Source organism: Phocoena phocoena, chromosome 1, assembly GCF_963924675.1.
Source record: "Phocoena phocoena chromosome 1, mPhoPho1.1, whole genome shotgun sequence".
Lineage (NCBI taxonomy): Eukaryota > Metazoa > Chordata > Mammalia > Artiodactyla > Phocoenidae > Phocoena > Phocoena phocoena.
The window spans coordinates 184,661,368-184,684,062 of NC_089219.1; positions in this window are offsets into that span (position 1 = coordinate 184,661,368).

The window sequence follows — 22,695 nt, forward strand, 5'->3', positions numbered from 1 at the left end:
CATGCAGATGTTTAGTGTGTGAAGTTGGTTCCTTGTTGACATTACTTACTGTATCAGTGAAATCAAATTGTCCTGTTGGTTCTTGCCAGGAATTTCTCAACAAAATGGAATTTTTTTTTCAGTATTTCAATAAATGTTGATATGCCCAGCCCGATCGTTTTTAGAAGTTTTTATGGTGTCCTCATTCTGTCGGGTTCTAAAGCTTCTACGTAACTGAGATCCTCGACTAGGAATGGAGTCCAAAGAATTCCACACGAAGAGATACTTTTCCTTCTCTAGATGCTTTCTCAGGTGGTCCACTGTCTTTAGTTGGATACTTGAAGCATTGGACTCAGTCTGTGCGTCACCTCTCCATACGTGAAACAAAGCCATCTGTATCATTAACTGTTAACAACCGTTGGCAGAAATCTCTTACAGTATCTTTGTAGAGCTCACGGTGCCCTAGTCACGTGGCCGGGTGTTTGGTTAACTCACTTGATCCTCAGATCAACTCCACGAGGTATCACCCAGGTCTTACAGCTTCTTGTTCAAAGTGATACACTAGTCAGTGGGAAATGCGGCGTTAGACCCGCGGCCTTAAACGTGACGATATGCTGTCGCTAAACGAGGGGTTTGCTTCAAAAGGAAAAGAAAATCAGGCATCGGGTACTAAGTTATTGATATTTGATATCAGTGTTATCAGTGATATGATAAAAGCCTTTAAATTTTTTTGGAGTTTAACCCTAAAATTTAACATCTTTTTGTTCTAGACATTAGCCTTCTCTATTTATTTATTTAGCTATTTATTTATTTATGGCCACACGTTATCTGAGATCTTAATTCCCCGACCAGGGATCAAACCCGTGCCCCCTGCATTGGAAGCGTGGAGTCTTAACCACTGGACCGCCGGGAAAGTCCCTAGCCCCCTTCAATACCATTGAGCCTTTGGAGCTGTTTGAAGCAAGAAAATACCTCCACAATCCATTTTGGAATTTAACAAGTATCTCTATTACAAAATAGTGCAAGGGCCACAAAACACTTAAGGCTTATGATATATGGTGGTCCATCCCTCCCCCTTACACACCCTGCTTTCCCCTCCCTCCCCCTGCCAAGACCAGCAGTAGGTGTCATGCCTTTGCCAGGCAGACACTGATTCTTCTTATGGTCCCAACAAAGGATACCGAGGAATCAGATCCAAAACGCCATACCTAGAGTCTAGTAGATTGCGGAGTTAAGATTTTTAATTAACTAAATAGTGGCCCACAAAACACGTCTCCCTTGTCAACCTCTTACTAGGAAGAACTTAAAAAAAAAAATTCTTGCTGACATATGAAAAAATATGTATGTATTCATACTTATGAAAAAATGGCATATGAAAAAATATGTATATGTTCATACTTAGTTGGAAACTAACTTCACATATAGAAACATGTACAGTTTGATAAACTTTTACATATGTATACACCCAGGTAATCATCACACAGGTCAAGGAAGACATAGAACATAATTTTTTTAATGTTTTTATAAGTGGTTATATACATTTGTTAAAAAATTGGTGGAGGGGGAGTTTTTCTGAAGCCCAGCCCGACACCCAGCAGAGGAGTTTCTGAAGAGCAGATACCTCACTCACATAACTTGGAATTTCTAACTCGCACAAAGTTGTTGGATCCATCATCATGAAGCAGCCCCTGAGGGGGGGAAGCAAAAAAAAAAAAAGCTTCTTGCTGATGTGCATTTGATTGTTATATTCGTTATTCACAAAAACTTTGAAGAGGTTTGTACCTTTAACTAAGTTTGACGTTCGGTTTGAAGCCATCTCTGATGTATATTTTTATGAGAACCATGTGGAGAGTTTGTTCTCCATAACAGAGGTCAAAATGCTACGACACTCAGTGATCTTGACATTTCCCTGGAATAATAAAGACCAATTTTCCTTAAGGCTGAACAGGAAGTGTATGGTTTAGTCACTCAAAATAAATATTCCTGCAGTACTTTAACTGTTTCACATAGGCATTTGTTTTATGTTAAGTGAGGAATTAATAATTCGGTGACTGAGATCAGGCTGCGATGGTGGTTTTGTTTGTAGAAAAGCTTAGAACCAGTCTGTGAAACGTCGCATATTTAATTGTTGCTAGGAAAGAGGGGAAGAGGCAGAAGGGGTGTAATTAGACTAATCGCTGAGTATCCCTGATGTGAGTTTCACACTAAACGGTCAAGAAGCCAGTAGACTGGTGATTGCTGGGCCCTTCACGCTCCCCTCCTGAGCTGAGGCCAGAATGGGGCGGACCCTGGGTGCCCCAAGAGGTCTTGTGGACCCCAGCCCAGCCTCCCTGGGACACTGGGCTGAGACTGTCCCCAGGACCACGTCTCTGAGACAAAGCCAAGGGGAGACAGGAGGCGTCCTTCCAAGGGTGACTTTTTGAAAAATTCCATTCATTCATTCAAAACTGCTTCTCCAGCATCTGCCATAGAGTAGAGGTAACTTGTGGTGGTGGAGGTGCTGGTTCCCCACATACACCTCCTCTGTGGGCCACAATGCCCTGAGGTCAGATGAGGTGACCCAGGAAGGTTGCTTTCCCAGCCCTTCTTTAAGAGCACGCCCTGCCAGCTGACAACAGAGAGCAACAGAGAGCAGGTTGCACTGGGGGCTTCCCTGGTGGCGCAGTGGTTAAGAATCCGCCTGCCAATGCAGGGGACACGGGTTAGAGCCCTGGTCCGGGAAGATCCCACATGCCGCAGAGCAACAACGCCCATGCGCCACAACTGCTGAGCCCACGTGCCACAACTACTGAAGCCCGCGTGCCTAGGGCCCCTGCTCTGCAACAAGAGAAGCAACCGCAATGAGAAGCCCATGCACTGCAACGAAGAGTAGCCCCCACTCGCTACAACTAGAGAGAGCCCGCGCGCAGCAATGAAGACCCAACACAGCCAAAAATAAATAAATAAATTTATAAAAAAGAAAAAGAAAAGGAAAGAGGTTGCACTGGAGAAACCCACGCCATCCACAGCAACGTCTTAACTGAAAGAAAAACGGTTTGCTTACTAACCCAGTATTTCTCACCTGAAAAATACTGAGCATCTACTACGTTCCAGGAAATGATCTCATTGAGGAAATGCATCCAAAGAACACATATTAGAAATGATTCAAGAAAATAACAGCATCTCTCTCTAAGCATTTATTATGTGCTAGGCATCGTGAGCTACATACTGTGACAGACTTGTTAGTTGTCTCCCCAAAATCCATCCTTCCTGGTTTCCTGGACACATGGCTCCCCAGTGAAAGACTACATTTCCCAGCTTTCTTTGCAGCTGGTGTGATCATGTGCCAAAGATGCGCCAATGGTGGTGGAACGTGGGCGGAAACGATCATCCCACTTCTCACCCTTTTCCAGCGTCAGAGACTAGCCACTTTCCTTGGACTTTGGCTCTTACCTCCTTCCCTGCCTGGACCCAAGATGTGGACTCAGGTGAGAGGGAAATTAACTGCTCTTATTTAGGCCACTGTATTTTGGAGTCTCTTTGTTTCAAAAGCTCAGCATTTCCCGTAATATACAAAAATGATATTATTGAATCCTCGAGCCAACCCCATCTTACGACAAGGAAACTGACATTTACAGAAGTTAAGTAACTTGCCCGGGTCTTATAGTCAGTAAGTAGTAGGGCAGGGTTCACATGATTCTGTTTGATTCTAAACCCCGTGCTTTGAACCCCCTGCAAGCACAGACCTGGCGTCCTGCAGGACCTGTGTTCATTACTGAGCCTTTTCTTCAGGACTCAAAAGGAGCAACGGTGACAGACAGTTTTTTAAATAGTGGCACCCAAAACACAAAAACATTCTTTGTCCCAACGAGCGTGGGAGTGATCGGTTATAACCACTGACATCTAAAACAGGTGTCGATTGCCCAGGACCTCGGCGACATCCACAGCATACAAATTCTTTGAGCCTTACATACACAAGAATCGGGGGCTGTAAACCTTTATTTGTACACCTTCTCGACAGGAAGCGTCACCATCATCACCACCCAAATGTTGGTCCTGACCGTGTTGTACCTTTAAGAGCTCCCCTAATTTTCTCAGACTTTAGTCCGACTAGTAGTTTCCCTATTTATTTTATCACAAAGTCTTTCAAGAAACATCGTATCTGCATTCACTATTCATAACATCCTATCTACGAATCCAAGGCAATAATGTTTACGAAAAAAAGACATTTTGTGCCTGTCATTTCGGCTCACCTACCTTTGCCATCGGCCCACTTACTAAAGTACTCACTACTTAAAAAAAAGAAAAGAAAAAGATCTTGTCCCAAGGATTTTCCCCAGAAATAAATTAGGACTGTCAAAAGCTCTCTGCCACTGAGGTGCAGCGGCTTCTATAAATAAGCGTGGAAACACGTGTCGCGCTGCCCCTGGTGTGGCCGTAGCACTTTTTACTTCCCCTCTGTCCCTGCCGTGTGGCCTTGTGTTATTCCAGTGTCAAATGTTCCTACGATTATTGTGTGGCCTGGATCGCGGCCAAGTTCCCGGGGCGATGCCCAGCCGGTGCTCACCCAGCCTCCTACCTCCCTTAAAGGAGAAGAAGGTGTGCAAGTACCCAGGGGAGGCCTCCCATCTCCTACACCCACCCGCGCACCCACTCCCAGTGTCATTGATGAGAAAAGGACGAGGACGGAGAACCATAACTGTGCCCTGCACCATTCTGAGCCGTCATTTAATCAGATCACCTCCTTTGATTCTCACAACAAGCCTCGGAGGTGGGCATTATTTTTCACTGTCGCATCACAGATGAGGAAACTGCGGCTGAATCACTGCGGTTTCCTAAGGTTGCCCAGCTGCTGGGTGGCAAGGCCGGGATGCTAACCCAGCTCCATCTCCCCACGGAGCCGTGTGTTTCACTCGGGTCAGTACAGAGACTGCAAAGCAACACAGGAAGAGGTGGATGCTAAGCTCCGCATCTGCTTTTCTTGTTCCATCCCCATGCTGCCTGCCTGTTTGGGACGAACCCTCCCTTTTGCCCAGCTTCAGTTGAGATCTATATACATCTCAAGAAAAGGCAAGAAAACACACCCCGGTCATGTGATAACCTCACATCTGTAAAAACCACCGTGGCATAACAAAAAGTAACAGCGCGCCTCCGTGGTTTCTGCTTTTGAGAAAAAGCTCATTTTCTCTTTGTTCACTTTTGCTTTGTTTTGTTTTAATGTAGAGGAACTCAAACGAGGAGCGGGGTTGTTTTCAACCCTAAAATGCAGCCACCTTCTTCCGCTACATTGGTGCCTAGAATGTTACTGGCCAAAGAGAAGCTGGTGGAAGGTGCAATATTTAGATGTGGGTGCCGTCCACAAAGGCATGAAGGGCTGACCCTCGGGTGAGTACTGAGGAACAAGAAGTAGGAACCGGGTGCCGAGGGAGAGTCACAGACATGAGAGCCCAGAAGGACAGAAGGACGAGTTCAGAACGTAGAGGGATGAAAGGAGGGGGGTGGGGGGCAGACGGGATGTGGCCGCCCCTCTGCAAAAGAAAAAGCCTGTAATCTGGGGTCAGCCAGGTAACAATGAGAAGTGTCATTGTTCTCCTGATATTAAAACTGTCACTGTATGACCTCATTCTGTGAAAACCTGTGGCCAAATAAGGAATGACATCAAATGATCTTACCCATGTGTAATTATTTTAGCCCCACTGAAGCACCCTCAGAACTTCCTGCGTTTATTTTCATGCAGGGCAGTAAGAGCTTCCATGGCACTGGGAGTCCGAAGCAGGGGTTTTCCATCCAGCTCTGATTTACGACCCACAGAGGTGCCAAGTTCCTGTTTTTCAAGCTCTGCGGGAAACTTTCCCAAATCCAATCTGATGTGCAAGAGAGCCACCTAGCAGGTTTGGGGACGGGAGGGGACTGCGGGGGACCTCGGGGCTACGAGTGTTTTTATATTGTGAACACAATTCACGATCATTAGGGGGAATAGGGAGACCCAAAGCCTGCTTATTTTGTAATCCATTGGTAAAACACTTGTTGCTAATCATCTGTTTGTTTCCGAGCCCTCCAAGCCGAATAAAAGCCTGGGACCTCCCTTCTGTCTCTCAGGAGGGCAGGAATGGAAAGTAGCTCCTGTCACCCCCTCGGTGCCTGCAAGGGGGTCCCGGCTCCCTTCAGCCCCTGGTTAGAAGTGTCGATGGCAGTGGCTTTGCAAACATGGGGCTGCACACCTGCGACTTGTGTATCTGGGGACACCCCAGAGAAAGCGTCAGGCTCCCAGAGATGGAGGGAAGAGGGAGGAAGGGTAGCAGGGAAGGGGCTCATCTCCCTGCCCGCCGCACCTTCCCGCTGTGTCATCAACTACCTTTAAATCGGGTAACTGTGCTCCCCACACAGGCTAAGACCTTGTCCCCAGCTCGCTGGATCTTGGTCTACATCTTGTGTGGGCCTGTACTTTTCTTGATCAGAGGAATGTGAATAGGCTGTTTACCCATCTGTGGTCAGGAGCTCAAGACAGCAGTGGTCCCGGTCCAGGCCCAGATGCCCAAAGGCGACAACCTGTCCTTCCCTTCCTCCCTCCCTACTTCCTTTCTGACGAACTGCCTGCAAAATACAAACCTCCCAGCCCAAAAAACGCATGTCCCAGTTGGGTACTGTGCCATCACACGGGGCTAAAGAATTAAAACGGAATGAAAGTCTACTGAACGCGCTCCGTGTCTTCCACCAGGAAGCTGTGAGTGGTCAGACCCTCCGCCAGGGACCCATTCCTGTTCCCAGCCTGAGCTGCTTGTAACTCCACACACCTACTCATAATAGGTGCTTAATAAATGCTTCTTGGATTGAATCAAATATTTAATGGCTTTTCTGGGAATTTAACATGTATTTGAAAACACAAATAATTTGAAAAGCAGGGTTAACAGATCTTTCACCTTGAAAGATCCTGATTTGTATGAAAATCTTCCTCTTCACCTTTCTTATAACTGCTTTCAAAGAGAACCTAATAATCTAAAATTGTACTTTCACTGATAATTTCTATGTCAATAGATTCTTTTTATTTTTTTTTGAAGTTTTTTCTTTTTTAAAAATATTTATTTATTTATTTATTTTTGCTGCATTGTGTCTTCGTTTCTGTGCGAGGGCTTTCTCTAGTTGCGGTGAGCGGGGGCCACTCTTCATCGTGGTGCGCGGGCCTCTCACTGTCGCGGCCTCTCTTGTTGCAGAGCACAGGCTCCAGACGCGCAGGCTCAGTAGTCGTGGCTCACGGGCTTAGTTGCTCCACGGCATGTGGGATCTTCCCAAACCAGGGCTTGAACCCGTGTCCCCTGCATTGGCAGGCAGATTCTTAACCACTGCGCCACCAGGGAAGCCTTATGTCAATAAATTCTTGATTATCTAGGATAGAGGAGATATGACTTAGAAAATAATTCTTAAAGCCGTCATGGTCCAAACATGAAAACCTACTTGACTTTTCATTGTCAGTTGACTCACCATGAATGTTCCTATTGTTTGAAAGTTAAAGCAATCCGTACCTTTAGCACCCAAGATACAGATGCTATGAGCTTCATCAGTCCTTGCAGTCATTGCATCATAGACAACAGAGTTCTTACTTAGATGAATGTTTTGCTTGGCCACTCTTTGATCTGAAAATCCAAGTGAGAAAGACCTTATTTCTTCAAATCTAAGATCAGTTCATTTCATGTGATTGATCCTGAGAAGGAGGATCTCTTGAGGAGGATCCCACACGCCGCGGAGCGGCTGGGCCCGTGAGCCATGGCCGCTGAGCCTGCGCGTCCGGAGCCTGTGCTCCGCAGCGGGAGGGGCCGCAACGGTGAGAGGCCCGCGTACCGCAAAAAAAAAAAAAATTTGACTTTGATTTAGGCCAGGGGTCAGCTCACTATGGCCCATGAGCCAAATCCCACAGACCTGCTTTTGTAAACTTTTGTGCAACACAAGCACACGAATTTCGGTATTGTCTGCCTCTGCTACACTATACGCACAGAATGGCTGCAGCAAAGACCACGCGTTGCCTGCAAAAACCTGAAACATTTACTCTCTGGCCCTTTATAGAAGACGTTTGCTGACCCTTGGTTTGGGCTAATGGTTTGGGACTTGCTGGGAGTCACTGAAAAAAACTTCCATTGGAAATAAATATCTCATCAGTTCCAAGTGGCACAGACCCTAAACTCTAAGCAGGAAAACTGGGGAGGAGGAACGGACTGGGAGTTTGGGGTTAGCAGATGCGAACTATTACATACGGGATGGATTAGCCGCAAGGTCCTGCTGGACAGCACAGGGAACCGTATCCAATGCCCTGGGATAAACCGTAATGGAAAAGAATATAAAAAAGGAATGTGTATATGTGTACCATCAACTAGACTTCAGTTAAATAAATAAGTAAATCAATAAATAATTGTTTTAGGGCTTCCCTGGTGGCGCAGTGGTTGAGAGTCCGCCTGCCGATGCAGGGGACACGGGTTCGTGTCCCGGTCCGGGAAGATCCCACATGCTGTGGAGCGGCTGGGCCCGTGAGCCATGGCCGCTGAGCCTGCGCGTCCGGAGGCTGTGCTCCGCAACGGGAGAGGCCACAACAGTGAGAGGCCCGCGTACCGCAAAAAATCAATCAATCAATAATTCTTTTAATGGAAGGGAAATTGGGAGGGAAGGGGAATAAATAAAGAGGATGTAACCCTAATAGAGAATAAACAGTAGTGATTATTTAAGAACTTCCTGCTCTGTCTCCTCCGTGGCTGCTAACTGTGGCGTTCCGAGAATTACACCAACACGGATGAGGAAAGAAATCTCTAATCCGACAGTACGGCAGCTCACTAGCAAGTCTGGGGTTCAGTCCGCTGTAGGTGACATCTTATTAACAACAGTGGACTTGAGCCGTGGCCCCCATAATCCTTACCAGTGACGCCCTCAGAGCCTGCCCTTCATACTGCATTCAGCCCTCCAGTCACCCGATACCGATGAAGCAATTGCTCTGTGCCAGGCTCTTCTGGGCACTAGGGTGACACAGGGGACAACAGGACACACATTCTACTGATGGAGTTTGAACTATAGTGGGAAGAGACAAAAGTAGGCAGGGTCATAAACCTGTACATATCGGGGGATGGTGACAGTTGCCAAGATGAAATCAAACCGCATCAGGAGATGGAAAGGGGCAGCAGGGGGCAGGAGAGACGGGCTGGGAAGGGCTCTGCCGCCTTGGACAGAAGGAACAAGCCGTCTGGACCGGTTTCCAGGTCCAGACGGGAAGGGTGTCCTGCCCTGAGGCGGGAGCATCGCAGGCCTGTGTGGAGGGGTGGCGCACAAGGGAGCTCGGAAGCCAGAGGGGAGAAAGCCCGAGAGGGTGCAGGGTGCAGGGCTGGGCGAGGACGCAGGGTCCACCAGGGGGAGGCAGGAGGGGAAGCCCCCGGAGGCGGTGGGCGGAGGGGCGCGATCCGGCACTGGGTGAAGACCAGGGGCTGGGCGGTGGGAGAGAAGAGGCGGGGACAGTTGGGGGCTGCTGCGATAACGAGGGGTCTAGGATAAGGGAGACAGAGGGAAATGTAGGGCGCAGCGGGTGGTCTGGGCACCTTCCAAAGGTGATGCCTGCAGGGTCTGCTGATGGGTTGGCTGTGGACGTTCACAGAAAAGGAGGCAAGGAAGTTAACCCATTCCCTGTAATGGACAACTGACATTTCCTCAGCCCTATATGAAATGTGGACAAATGCCTCTCTAGAAAAATCTAATGTGAACTTGGTCACATGTAATCCAAGCCATGGTGGGTTGTCACACAGATGCAACTTCAAGACAAATTGGCTCCTCTTCCAGCCAGAGGGCCTCCCAAAGCCCCTCCTAGGAAGAAACGCATAGCTTGTCAGTTACACGTCGCTCATGCGTGTGGTCCTTTTTACAAGCAGAAATTTCCTAAATGGGAAAATAATCTGAAAAAGAATAGATAGATGTGTATGAGTAACTGAATCACTTCGCTGTACACCTGAAACTAACACAACATTGTACATCAACTATACTCCAATATAAAATAAAAATTCTAAAAGAAATTTAAAAATATGGGAGGGAGACGCAGGAGGGAGGAGATATGGGTATACATGTATATGTAGAGCCGATTCACTTTGTTACGAAGCAGAAACTAACACACCATTGTAGAGCAATTATACTCCAATAAAGATGTTAAAGAAAAAGAAATGAAAAAAATGAGAAAAGAAATTTCCTGTATCTGCAATAACATCAAAGGTAAATGAAATTTTATTTTGTATTAAAAATCACTCCTGAAATTAGCATACTAGGGTTTTAGGAAAAACTTTTTTTTACAAATTAGCTTAGAATAATACAATTGTATTTCAAAAAAGGGTTTAAAAATCTGAATTACAGAATTATTTTTAAAGAAACGCAACTGCTTTACTTTCAGTTTTCTGAAGCAGTGCTTTCAAATCTGAAGGGTCCCACAGTCACCTGGAGATCTTATGAAAATGCAGATTTTGGTTAGTGGTTCTGGGGAGGGGCTGACACTCTGCATTTCTAACAAGTTCCCAGGTGACCCTGATCCTCGGACCACAGTTCAAGAAGCAAAGACCTACAAGCTAAGAAACTAGGCTAAGAGTAAACTGACTAGGAGATGGCCTTTTGTAGAACCAGTTTAGGAAACAGGTACAAAGGGCTTATTCAAGAAGTATTTACTGAGTGCCCTCTAAGGACCAGGGAGTGTATTAGATGCTGGGGTTCAGAGGTGGAAGCCGGTCCCTGGTGTGAGGGCTCTCTCAGTCTGATGAGGGAGAAACCACCTGAATAAGCAGTGACAGCTGCCCCGGGTGCCCCGATGGCCAGGCTCTGTGGAGGCCAGAGGAAGAGTGAATGGGGCAGGACAAGGGGGTGATGAGACCCGTGAGTGGTCGCCTGAAACACAGATAACGAAGAGGACACGGCGGGGAGCGACGTTGCTGGTGGAGACCCCCTGGTACAGCCCCGGTAGCTCCTAAGTCCCTGTGTACTTGCAAGTTGTTCGGCGTGATGGGACTCAAGTGCCCAGGGGAGGGAGACAGGGAGGATGGAGGGCAGGCCAAGGAACCAGAAGGGCTGAAGGGTGTTCGCGGAGAGTGTTCGGGGAGACTCGGGTCTGCGTCTTGAAGAGACCATGGGATGCGGGGGAGGACGGGGCACGTGCTCTGAGCATCACTGATACCCTGGCAGCTTCTTTCTATTGGGACATGAAATGCACACATTTTAAATCCATTTATGTGAACTTGATAACGTGAGTAGTATACACAGTAAAGGCGATGGGATATAATTAACACAGCAGTGATCTGCAAGATGGCCATCTACCCAATGCTTGAAAAAAAGTTTATTCTATAAGAAGGATAAACACTTTCATCTGCTCACTAAGGCTGAGGGTAAAATTCAAAATAATCTAAGAATCACAACTTCCAAATGGATAAATTAAAACCAGAGTGACATCAACCGCCAGCTTCTTCTCCTGCCTTCGTTCTGCTCTGTGGCCGCCCTGCGTGTGAGTGAGTGCGGCCCCGGCCACGGCCATGGCCACGCTGGGTTTGCCATCAGCGCTGAGCTCTGAACAACCGTGCCCCCACGAAACCGCATTAGCGCCTTGGTTATGACTTGGATTCCTGTGAAATTTCAGCCTGATGCATGTATGTATATGAGGGTGAATAATTCTGATTTCCAAGACTGAGATCTGTCTCCCACACAGGAAGAGAGAGACAAATCCCGCCTCATAAACAGAGGAAGGAAGCCAGGTAAGCTGTGGATACCCTGAGGCACTTTGTCTGCAGCATCAAACCAGCCTCAGGACAAGGAGGCCGGAGGCTTCTTCAGAAACCACGGTGTGGTCCTCCCGTCAAAAAGCCCGGCCACACTGGGGTTTAACCCAGCAGGGTGAGACTCACACAAGGAGGGAGAGTCTAACTAAATAAACATCATGCTGATTAAGAAATCAGACACGAGCAGATCAATGATAAGTAATTTTTACTGGGAAAGGCCCAGCAGGGTCCCACATGTACCGTTTTCCCTGGTGTTGAGGCCACATTAAAATTCCAAATTGCATTTACAGTCTATGCAAATAAGGAGAATAAGAATAAAACACTTGCAGCAATAACAACATCTCTGCTCAGGAATTAATTTTATCCGTTGACTAGATCCGCTTCTTATAACCATCTGGAAAAATCCAGGCAGGAGTTATTCTCCACCTATTTTACAGAGCGGAAAACTGAAGGCACAGATCACTCTGCGGGAGTGCTTTTCTACGTCTTCTCCATGGCTCCGTGACACTTAGTTCTTGGGCAGTGACAGGGCAAATAGCCACTCTTTCCAAGCAAGCTGGTGCTTGCAAAGTATACACATATTCTTTTCTTTCCATTTATTATTTAGTTATGCGTTTTGGCTGTGCCGGGTCTTAGTTGCGGCACACGGGATCTTCATTGCGGCATGTGGTATCTTTAGTTGCAGCGTGCGGACTCTTAGTTGCGGCCTGTGGGATCTAGCTCCCCGACCAGGGATGGAACCCGGGCCCCCTGCATTGGGAGCACAGAGTCTCACCCACTGGACCACCAGGGAAGTCCAAACATATTCATCCCACCAAAAATATGGGCAGATTTTACTCCTGTTTTCCCACAGGTGGAAGCTCCTTGCTCTCACACCCCCGAACGACGCGTCCTTTCCGAGTCAGAGCATAGCTGGCCATAGTTAATAAACAACTTAGAAAGCCACTGGAAGACACAGCCATCTGCGCCAGGAAATAAGTGACGCGGAGTTACAAGAGTGCAGTCTGATGGCACGACCAGCAAGGTGGGCGTGGCGGAGGCGGGGACAGGGCGTCACGTGACCGCCCCCCCATCTCCGACGTGCTGCTTCCCTACCTCCAGAGGAGGCTCCCCAAAGGCGGACCGGATCCCAGAGGAGCCAGGCTGGCTCCAGGCTCACCCGCGGGGGTGAAGATGGAGCGGAGCTGGTCACACTCGTCCCTGCAGAGCCGCGGGAGCCTCTGGTACAGCCCCTTTCATCCTGGCGGCTCCACCGGTCTCACACACCGGCCACCAGGCCTTCTGGAGTAGCCAGTCCATACCGAGCCCCCTCCCCGAGTCTTCAAACACAGCAGGCACTTCCCTCCCCCCACGGGTCTGCGTTGCAACCTCGAGGTCCCATGACCCACTCCTCCCACATCCCCAGTCCCTGTGAGGGTAGTTTTATGTGTCAGCCTGCCTTGGCCACAGAGCCCAGTCACTGAATCAAACACTGATCTAGGTGTTGCTAGGAAGTTATTTTGTAGATGGGGTTAATGCTACAAGCATTGGTTTTAAGTAAAGAGAAAATGTTCAGTAAATGTGGGTGGGCTTCATCCAATCGGTTGAAAGGCCCTAAAAGAGCAAAAACTGAGGTTTCTCAGAAAACGAAGAAATTCTGCCTCAAGGCTCTAGCATCAACTCCTGCCTGAGGTGCCAGCCTGCCCTACAAACTTCAGGCTTGCTGGCTCCCTTAAAATAAATGTATTGATGTGTGTGTGTGTGTGTGCGCGTGCGTGTGTGTGCACACGCATATGTGGTTGTGTGTGTGTGTGGTTCCCACACTTCCAGGCACACCCGTGTTGGCAGAAAGGATGGACGTCCCCCTGCCCCTCCACTTCATAGCTCATCTGTGCTTCTGTCAAACCGTAAACGACCCATCCTCCAGCTCGGCCCCACGCCCCTTGCAGGGGGGCTGCTGTCCCCCACTGACAGCCCGGCCACTCCCGTCCTTCACTGAAGAGTTACTCTGGTCCCAGGGTTGCCAGTTTCTGCATCCCTGCTCACAGCACCACTTACCCCCATGCACACATTTTTCTCACCTGTCCTGGCCCTAATCTCAAATGTTCACTTGACTGTCTTCCTGAGCATCTCACATCCAGTCCACGCGAATCCAATGGATTCGGTCTTCCCTCTACACTCAGTTCTGCGAGGGTCCCAGGTTGAACGTGTGGCTCATCCATCCGTTGAGTTTCATGAGCCCAAACGCAGTAGCTTTTATGCCTCCCTCTTCTTTGTCTACTTATTTCTTAAATATCCCTCAAATACACCTCTGTCTTCATCTCATCACCACCCTAGCTCAGACCACCACTAACTCTCATTTAGGCTATTGGAGTAGCCTCCTGAACCGGCCCCCTTGTTACCATGATGCCAGAATAATCTTTTCAGATGCTAATTTGATCATCCTCTCTGATTAAAATCTTTGCACAGGGACGTCCTTGTGGTTAAGAATCCACCTGCCAATGCAGGGGACACGGGTTCGATCCCTGGTCCGGGAAGATCCCACATGCCGCGGAGCAACGAAGCCCGTGCGCCGCAACTACTGAAGTCCGTGCGCCAAGAGCCCACGAGCCACAACTACTGAGCCTGTGCACCACAAGTACTGAAGCCCATGTGCCTAGAGCCCATGCTCTGCAACAAGAGAAGCCGCCACAATGAGAAGCCCGCACACCCCAAAGAAGAGGGGCCCCCACTCGCCGCAACTAGAGAAAGCCCACATGCAGCAGTGAAGACCCAACACAGCCAATAATAAATAAATAAATTTATTTTTAAAAAATCGTCGCACAGATAAAGATTTGAGGATTAAGTAAACAAACAAACAAAACCCTTCCTTGAACGTGTAGCACTGCCTCCCCTCCCAGTTCATTTCACATTATGCACCCCTTCTGCCCCTCTGCCCCAAGCACCCCTCCTACTCATTCTACAGCTCAGTGAGGTCAGACCCTCTGGGAAGCAGCTGCCGAGATGGAAACAAAAGTGCAGGAGATTTGCCAAGGAAAGTCCTGTGAAGGATAAAGGGAGAAGGGGCAGGGAGCCTTCAGAGTAAAACAAAGGTCTGACACTTGTGAAAGGACAGAGGAAGAAAGGGTTGGACAAGAAGATCCTCAAACCAAAAAGGGAAAAGTGAACCCTCCTACACTGTGGGTGGGAATGTAAACTGGTTCAGACACTATAGAGAACAGTATGCAGGTTCCTTAAAAAACTAAAAATAGAATTACCATATGATCCAGCAATCCCATTCCTGGGCATATATCCAGACAAAACTATAATTCAAAAAGACACATGCACCCCAATGTTCATAGCAGCACTATTCACAATAGCCAGGACATGGAAGCAACCTGAATGTCCATCAACAGATGAATGGATAAAGATGTGGTACATATATACAATGGAATATTACTCGGCCATAAAAAAGAATGAAATAATGCCATTTGCAGCAACATGGATGGACCTAGAGATTATCATACTAAGTGAAGCAAGCCAGAAAGATAAAGACAAATACCATATGATCTCACTTAAATGTGGGATCTAAACTGTGACACAAATGAACCTATCTACGAAACAGACTCACAGACATAGAGAACAGGCTTGTGGTTGTCAAGGAGGTGGGGGAGGGGCAGGAGAGGGATGGACTGGGAGTTTGGGGTTAGCAGATGCAAACTTTTAGAGAATGGACAAATAACATGGTCCTACTGTATAGCACAGGGAACTACATTCAATATCCTGTGATAAACCATAATGGAAAAGAATATGAAAAAGAATGTATATATGTATAACTGAATCACTTTACTGTACAGCAGAAACTAACACAACATTGTAAAATAACTATACTTCAATTTAAAAAAAAAAAAAAAGAAGAAGAAGAGCCTTATACCCCAGTGTAGCTCTGAGGACGTCGTGGCCATCTGGGGTGAAAGCAACCCTGGGTGTACGTGATGCTGCGTTCGAAGGGCCAGCGGCTGGAGGCTGTGCGCTGACCACCCACCCTCCTCTCGGCAGCCTTTCTCTCGAAGGGAGAGCCGTGGGGCACACCTCCAGGATGGCCACAAGATCTCAGCTCAAACAGTGCATTTTTCAGCAAAAACCTTTTCCTGTATTTACAGTCGATTCCTTAGATTCTAGAGATTACCAGAGGAAGATATAGAAACATTTCAAAGGTTCTTGACATATGTTACTAACATTCTCAATCCCTGAGAAAAGACTAAATCACTTTTGCTACACTGTGTTTTATAAGATACGCAAGCATACCGATACATTTTATAATATTTTGAATAATAAAGTTAAAAGGAATGGTAGGGGGAAGCTTTGGACTTAGCAAGTTGAGAAAAAGGAAATTCGATTACATTCCCTTTTCTAAATATTCTACAAAATCTCAGTTTTATTATAAAAAGGTGAGAGCTATAAATATGTGTGTTTGCTGCTAAACAGTTAGAACTCTTACGCTTTCCATTCAATTTTCCTTATAAATAACAACCCCCAAACTAAAGATTGAGGTTGGATCAAGCTATGGTTCAGAATACACCCCTTCCCCCATTTTTTTAACAACACTTATTTTATGTTTCCTGAAAAGGTGAAGAGACACATATAATACAGTCCTGCCCTTGGGGAACCATATCCCAGCCAGAGAAAAAGACATGTAAATAGTTAACACTCTACCACACCACAATGTGCATTATGATAAAGAGAACAGAGAGCTAATGGGACACAGATGAGAGAGGCATTTTTTCAGCCAACGTGCAGAGAGCGACGGAACGAGGAAACAGAATGATTCACAGAAGTGACGTACACACTGGTCTTTGGAGAACGAAGATGAGCTGGCCAAGAAGAAGGCGTTACCAACAGAGAAATGGGTACATGTTAAGGCGTGGAAGCACCAAGTGTGGGCAGTGGCAGAGGGCTGCAAAGGTAACTAAGGACAGGGCGTGCAAGGGTTTGCTCCGGTAAGCTGAGGAATTTGCTTTCACCGCTATAAACAGTGCAGGTGTTGAAAGGTTTTTACGTAGGTAAGTGTCATATTCGGAGCATTTTAGAAAGACCATGCCGGTAGCAGCGTGGAGGAGGGGTTGACTGGGATGAGGCCAGTGAAGCTGTTGGAATAGTCTAGGTCAAACAGAGTCAAGAGGATGGAGTTGAATCAGAGAGTAGTGGCGATGAGGAAGTTAGAAATGGACAGAATCAAGCCAACTTTGGGATCTAAGCCTGGGTCTTAGGAAGCAGTAGAAGGTCTAAGTCCGGTCTCTAGACTCATGGCTCCAACCTGAGCTGGACTGCATACAGCCAGCATCCCTGAGAACAAGGCCTTGAGAATCATCTCTCCAAATCCCATGGAACCACTTTACAGCCTGGCATCTGCTCATTCAGATTCAAAGGGCTTAAAAGAGTTAACAAAATCTTCTGGCTTGGCACCAATACATTCTCAAATCTCACATGGTTCCCTGAGCCTCGGGTTCAGAGTATGAAACCTTTTTAATGACTTGGGTAAGATTCACACCATCTCTATAAACAGCTGAGGTGTGTTACGGTAGGAGGAGGAAGAGGTGGACCTGAACATCCCCACATGTGGACCACCTGGCTCTCAAAGCAGACAAAGTGACTCTTCTAACTCCCTTTTGGGTGAAAACACGCCATTTCCTTCTCATTTAGATACACGCTTGGGATACAGCCACTCCACTGTTTTCAAGAAGATCAAAATTAATCAACCAAGAAAAGGATCTCAGAATGAAATGATGATCCAGCATTTATGGTCCAGAACCGTGTGTGGATGCAGAGCTCAGGGAAGCATGACCAACGCTCACTAGGGGCAAGCGGACTGTGTGGACGGCACTGACACTCTGCAAGAGGCGGCCTCTTAGGGAGCTCAACACAAATGGAAGATGCAGACTAAAGGTTTCAATAGGGTGCCCATCTTTGGCTTCCAGAAGCTTCTTATGAGTAACTGAGAGTCGTGTGTTGTTTCAACATACACTCACATCTCTGATGGCCCGACAGACGCCCCCACCTTGGGTGTCTCACTGATTCCCCAGGGTCAACATCTAATCATCTTACTCCTGGGTTAGCTCTTCCTTCAGCCTCCCCAGGACTGTTTATGGCCCATCACTTGTAGCCCTCATCCATCTTTGATTTTTCCCTTCCCCACCACACAGACGAGTCAGATACCCAGTTACTCTATTAATTCTTCCTCTTCTGTGGCTCTTCTTTTCTCTGCCTGCTGTCCCCACCTCATTTTTGTCCCTGGTTCCTCTCACCTGGAGTACAGTCCCCTAACAAGCTCTTAACTTTCTAATCTCGTCGTATTCCTCTCCATCCAGTTTCTGATTCCTAAATTAACCTTTCTAAAGCAAAGCTTTAGAAAATTCAAAAATAGTTTAATGGTTTCACCTTTTCTACCAAATAAATTCCCGACTCTTTAGTCTGATAGTCTAGTGTGTTACCAATCTGGCTCCAAACTTCCCCTCCGCCCAAACACCGCCTCAAATTGCACATCTACTCTTGAATCACACCCTACAATCCTTTCTGGATCCATGGTCCTGTTAAAGCTTTCCTCTGCCTAAAATACCTCTGCCCTCTCCACCCATCACAATCTGTGACCTACTTCCTTAGGATAACATTGACTAAAAAAACAAAATCAACAAGTGAAAACAATACATTAGTACCCCCCCAGTAAACATGCTTCTTCTTCTCTCTTTCTCCATCCATCTACCCGCCAGTCTACGTAGAAAAAGGAAATTAGGTTTTAGAAGATATACACCGAGTTGCTAAAAGGACATCTCTCTTGGTGGCACAATCCTGGCTGGGTTTTTTTTTTTTCCTTCTTTCTTTCTTTTTATTATTGAATTCTCTACTTTTTCTGCGGAGAGCATGTATTATTTTTATAAGAAAAAATACTGTTTTATACCAACAATTAGAATTTTTTAAATGCCTATCCATCTTCAAGGCTCTTCTCACATGTAACCTCTTTAACTCTCTTGATGATGAAAGGTGTGTACAAACTCCCCTTCTTTCAACTTCCTGTGAAAGTTGAAAGTAGCTTCACACACACCCACACACACACACGCACGCACGCACCCACACACACAGAGTCATGTGGTCAAGAGCATAAGTTTTGAAATCAGAAACACAATATGCAAAATCACTTTTGACTGTCCTATTTGATCCGTCCCTGACTGTTCCCACCAGTGCACACCATGCTGATTGGGGCTACACAGAGCCATCCACTGGTCAGTCTCAGCCTGGCTGATCTCACCATCTCCACTTTGCAACACAAAACAGCACACTGATTTTTTTACTTTAAAATGGTGCACTTTTTTTTGGAATTTTATTTATTCTTTTATACAACAGGTTCTTTTTAGTTATCTATTTTATACATATTAGTGTATACATGTCAATCCCAACCTCCCAATTCATCCCACCACCCCCACCCCACCCCCAGCTTTCCCCCCTTGGTGTCCATACGTTTGTTCTCCACATCTGTGTCTCTATTTCTGCCCTGCAAACTGGTTCATCTGTACCATTTTTCTAGATTCCACATATACGTGTTAATATACGATATTTGTTTTTCTCTTTCTGACTTCCTTCACTCTGTATGACAGTCTCTAGGCCCATCCATGTCTCTACAAATAACCCAATTTCGTTCCTTTTTATGGCTGATTAATATTCCATTGTATATATGTACCACATCTTCTTTATCCATTCATCTGTCGATGGACAGGTTGCTTCCATGTCCTGGCTATTGTAAACAGTGCTGTAGTGAACATTGGGGTGTATGTGTCTTTTTGAATTGTTTTTCTCTGGGTATATGCCCAGTAGTGGGATTGCTGGGTCATATGGTAATTCTATTTTTACTTTTTTAAGGAACCTCCATACTGTTCTCCATAGTGGCTGTATCAGTTTACATTCCCACCAACAGTGCAAGAGGGTTCCCTGTTCTCCACACCCTCTCCAGCATTTATTGTTTGTAGATTTTGTGATGATGCCCACTCTAACTGGTGTGAGGTGATACCTCATTGTAGTTTTGATTTGCATTTCTCTAATAATTAGTGATGTTGAGCAGCTTTTCATGTGCTTCTTGGCCATCAGTATGTCTTCTTTGGAGAAATGTCTATTTAGTTCTTCTGTCTATTTATTAATTGGGTTTTTTTTTTAAATATTGAGATGCATGAGCTGTTTATATATTTTGGAGATTAATCCTTTGTCCATTGATTCGTTTGCAAATATTTTCTCCCATTCTGAGGGTTGTCTTTTCATCTTCTTTATGGTTTCCTTTGCTGTGCAAAAGCTTTTAAGTTTCACTAGGTCCCATTTGTTTATTTTTGGTTTTGTTTCCATTACTCTAGGAGGTGCGGCAAAAAAGATCTTGCTGTGATTTAAGTGAAAGAGTGTTCTTCCTATGTTTTTCTCTAAGAGTTTTATAGTGCCTGGTCTTATATTTAGGTCTTTAATCCATTTTGAGTTTATTTTCGTGTATGGTGTTAGGGAGTGTTCTAATTTCATTCTTTTACATGTAGCTGTCCAGTTTTCCAGCACCAGTTATTGAAGAGACTATCTTTTCTCTATTGTATATCCTTGCCTCATTTGTCATAGATTAGTTGACCATAGATGCGTGGGTTTATCTCTGGGCTTTCTATCCTGTTCCATTGATCTGTATTTCTGTTTTTGTGCCAGTACCATACTGTCTTGATTACTGTAGCTTTGTAGTATAGTCTGAAGTCAGGGAGTCTGATTCCTCCAGCTCCTTTTTATTTCTCTCAAGATTGCTTTGGCTATTTGGGGTCTTTTGTGTCTATACAAATTTTAAGATTTTTTTGTTCTAGTTCTGTAAAAAATGCCATTGGTAATTTGATAGGGATTGCATTGCATCTGTAGATTGCTTTGGGTAGAATAGTCATTTTCACAATATTTATCCTTCCAATCCAAGAACATGGTATATCTCTCCATCTGTTTGTGTCATCTTTGATTTCTTTCATCAGTGTCTTATAGTTTTCTGAGTACAGGTCTTTTACCTCCTTAGGTAAGTTTATTCCTAGGTATATTCTTCTTTATGTTGCTATGGTGAATGGGATTGTTTCCTTAATTTCTCTTTCAGATTTTTCATCATTAGCGTATAGGAATGCAAGAGATTTCTGTGCATTAATTTTGTATCATGAAACTTACCAAATTCACTGATGAGCTCTAGTAGTTTTCTGGTGGCATCTTTAGGATTCTCTATGTATAGTATCTTGTCATCAGCAAATAGTGACAGTTTTACTTCTTTTCCAATTTGTATTCCTTTTATTTCTTTTTCTTCTCTGATTGCCGTGGCTAGGACTTCCAAAACTATATTGAATAATAGTGGTGAGGGTGGACATCCTTGTCTTGTTCCTGATCTTACAGGAAATGCTTTCAGTTTTTCACCATTGAGAATGATGTTTGCTGTGGGTTTGTCATATATGGCTTTTATTATGTTGAGGTAGGTTCCCTCTATGCCCACTTTCTGGAGAGTTTTTATCATAAATGGGTATTGAAATTTATCAAAAGCTTTTTCTGCATCAACTGAGATGATCATATGGTTTTTATTCTTCAGTTTGTTAATATGGTGTATCACATTGATTGATTTGCATATATTGAAGAATCCTTGCATCTCTAGGATAAATCCCACTTGATCATGGTGTATGATCCTTTTAATGTGTTGTTGGATTCTGTTTGCTAGTATTTTGTTGAGGATTTTTGCATCTATGTTCATTGGTGATATTGGTCTGTAATTTTCTTTTTTTGTAGTATCTTTGTCTGGTTTTGGTATCAGGGTGATGGTGGCCTCGTAGAATGAGTTTGGCAGTGTTCCTTCTTCTGCAATTTTTGGGAAGAGTTTTAGAAGAATGGGTGTTAACTCTTCTCTAAATGTTTGATAGAATTCACCTGTGAAGGGACTTCCCTGGTGGTGCAGTGGTTAAGAATCTGCCTGCCAATGCAGGGGACACAGATTCAATCCCTGGTCTGGGGTCTGAGCCAAAAATAAATAAATAAATAAATAATTTTTAAAAAAGAATTCACCTGTGAAGCCATCCAGTCGAGACTTTTGTTTGTTGGAAGATTTTTAATCACAGTTTCAATTTCATTACTTGTGATTGGTCTGTTCATATTTTCTGTTTCTTCCTGGTTGAGTCTTGGAAGCTTATACCTTTCTAAGAATTTGTCCATTTCTTCCACGTTGTCCATTTTATTGGAATAGAGTTGCTTGTAGTAATCTCTTATGATGCTTTGTATTTCTGCGGTGTCTGTTGTAACTTCTCCTTTTTCATTTCTAATTTTATTGATTTGAGTTCTCCCTCTTTTTCTTGATGAGTCTGGCTAAAGGTTTATCAATTTTGTGTATCTTCTCAAAGAACTAGCTTTTATTTTTATTGATCTTTGCTGTTGTTTTCTTTGTCTCTATTTCATTTATTTCTGCTCTGATCTTTATGATTTCTTTCCTTCTACTGACTTTGGGTTTTGTTTGTTTTTCTTTCTCTAGTTCCTTCAGGTGTAAGGTTAGATTGTTTATTTGAGATTTTTCTTGTTTCTTGAGGTAGGATTGTATTGCTATAGACTTCCCTCTTAGAACTGCTTTGCTGCATCCCATGGGTTTTGGATCATCCTGTTTTCATTGTCATTTGTCTCTAGGTATTTTTTTATTTCCTCTTCAATTTCTTCAATGATCTCTTGGTTATTTAGTAGGGTACTGTTTAGCCTCGATATGTTTGTGTTTTTTACGTTTTTTTCCCCCTGGAATTTATTTCTAATCTCGTAGCATAGTGGTCAGAAAAGATGCTTGATATGATTTCAACTTTCTTCAATTTACCAAGCCTTGATTTGTGACCAAAGATATGATCTCTCCTGGAGACTGTTTCGTGTGCACTTGAGAAGGAAGTGTAATCTGCTGTTTTCGGATGGAATGTCCTATAAATATCAATTAAATCTATCTGGTCTATTGTGT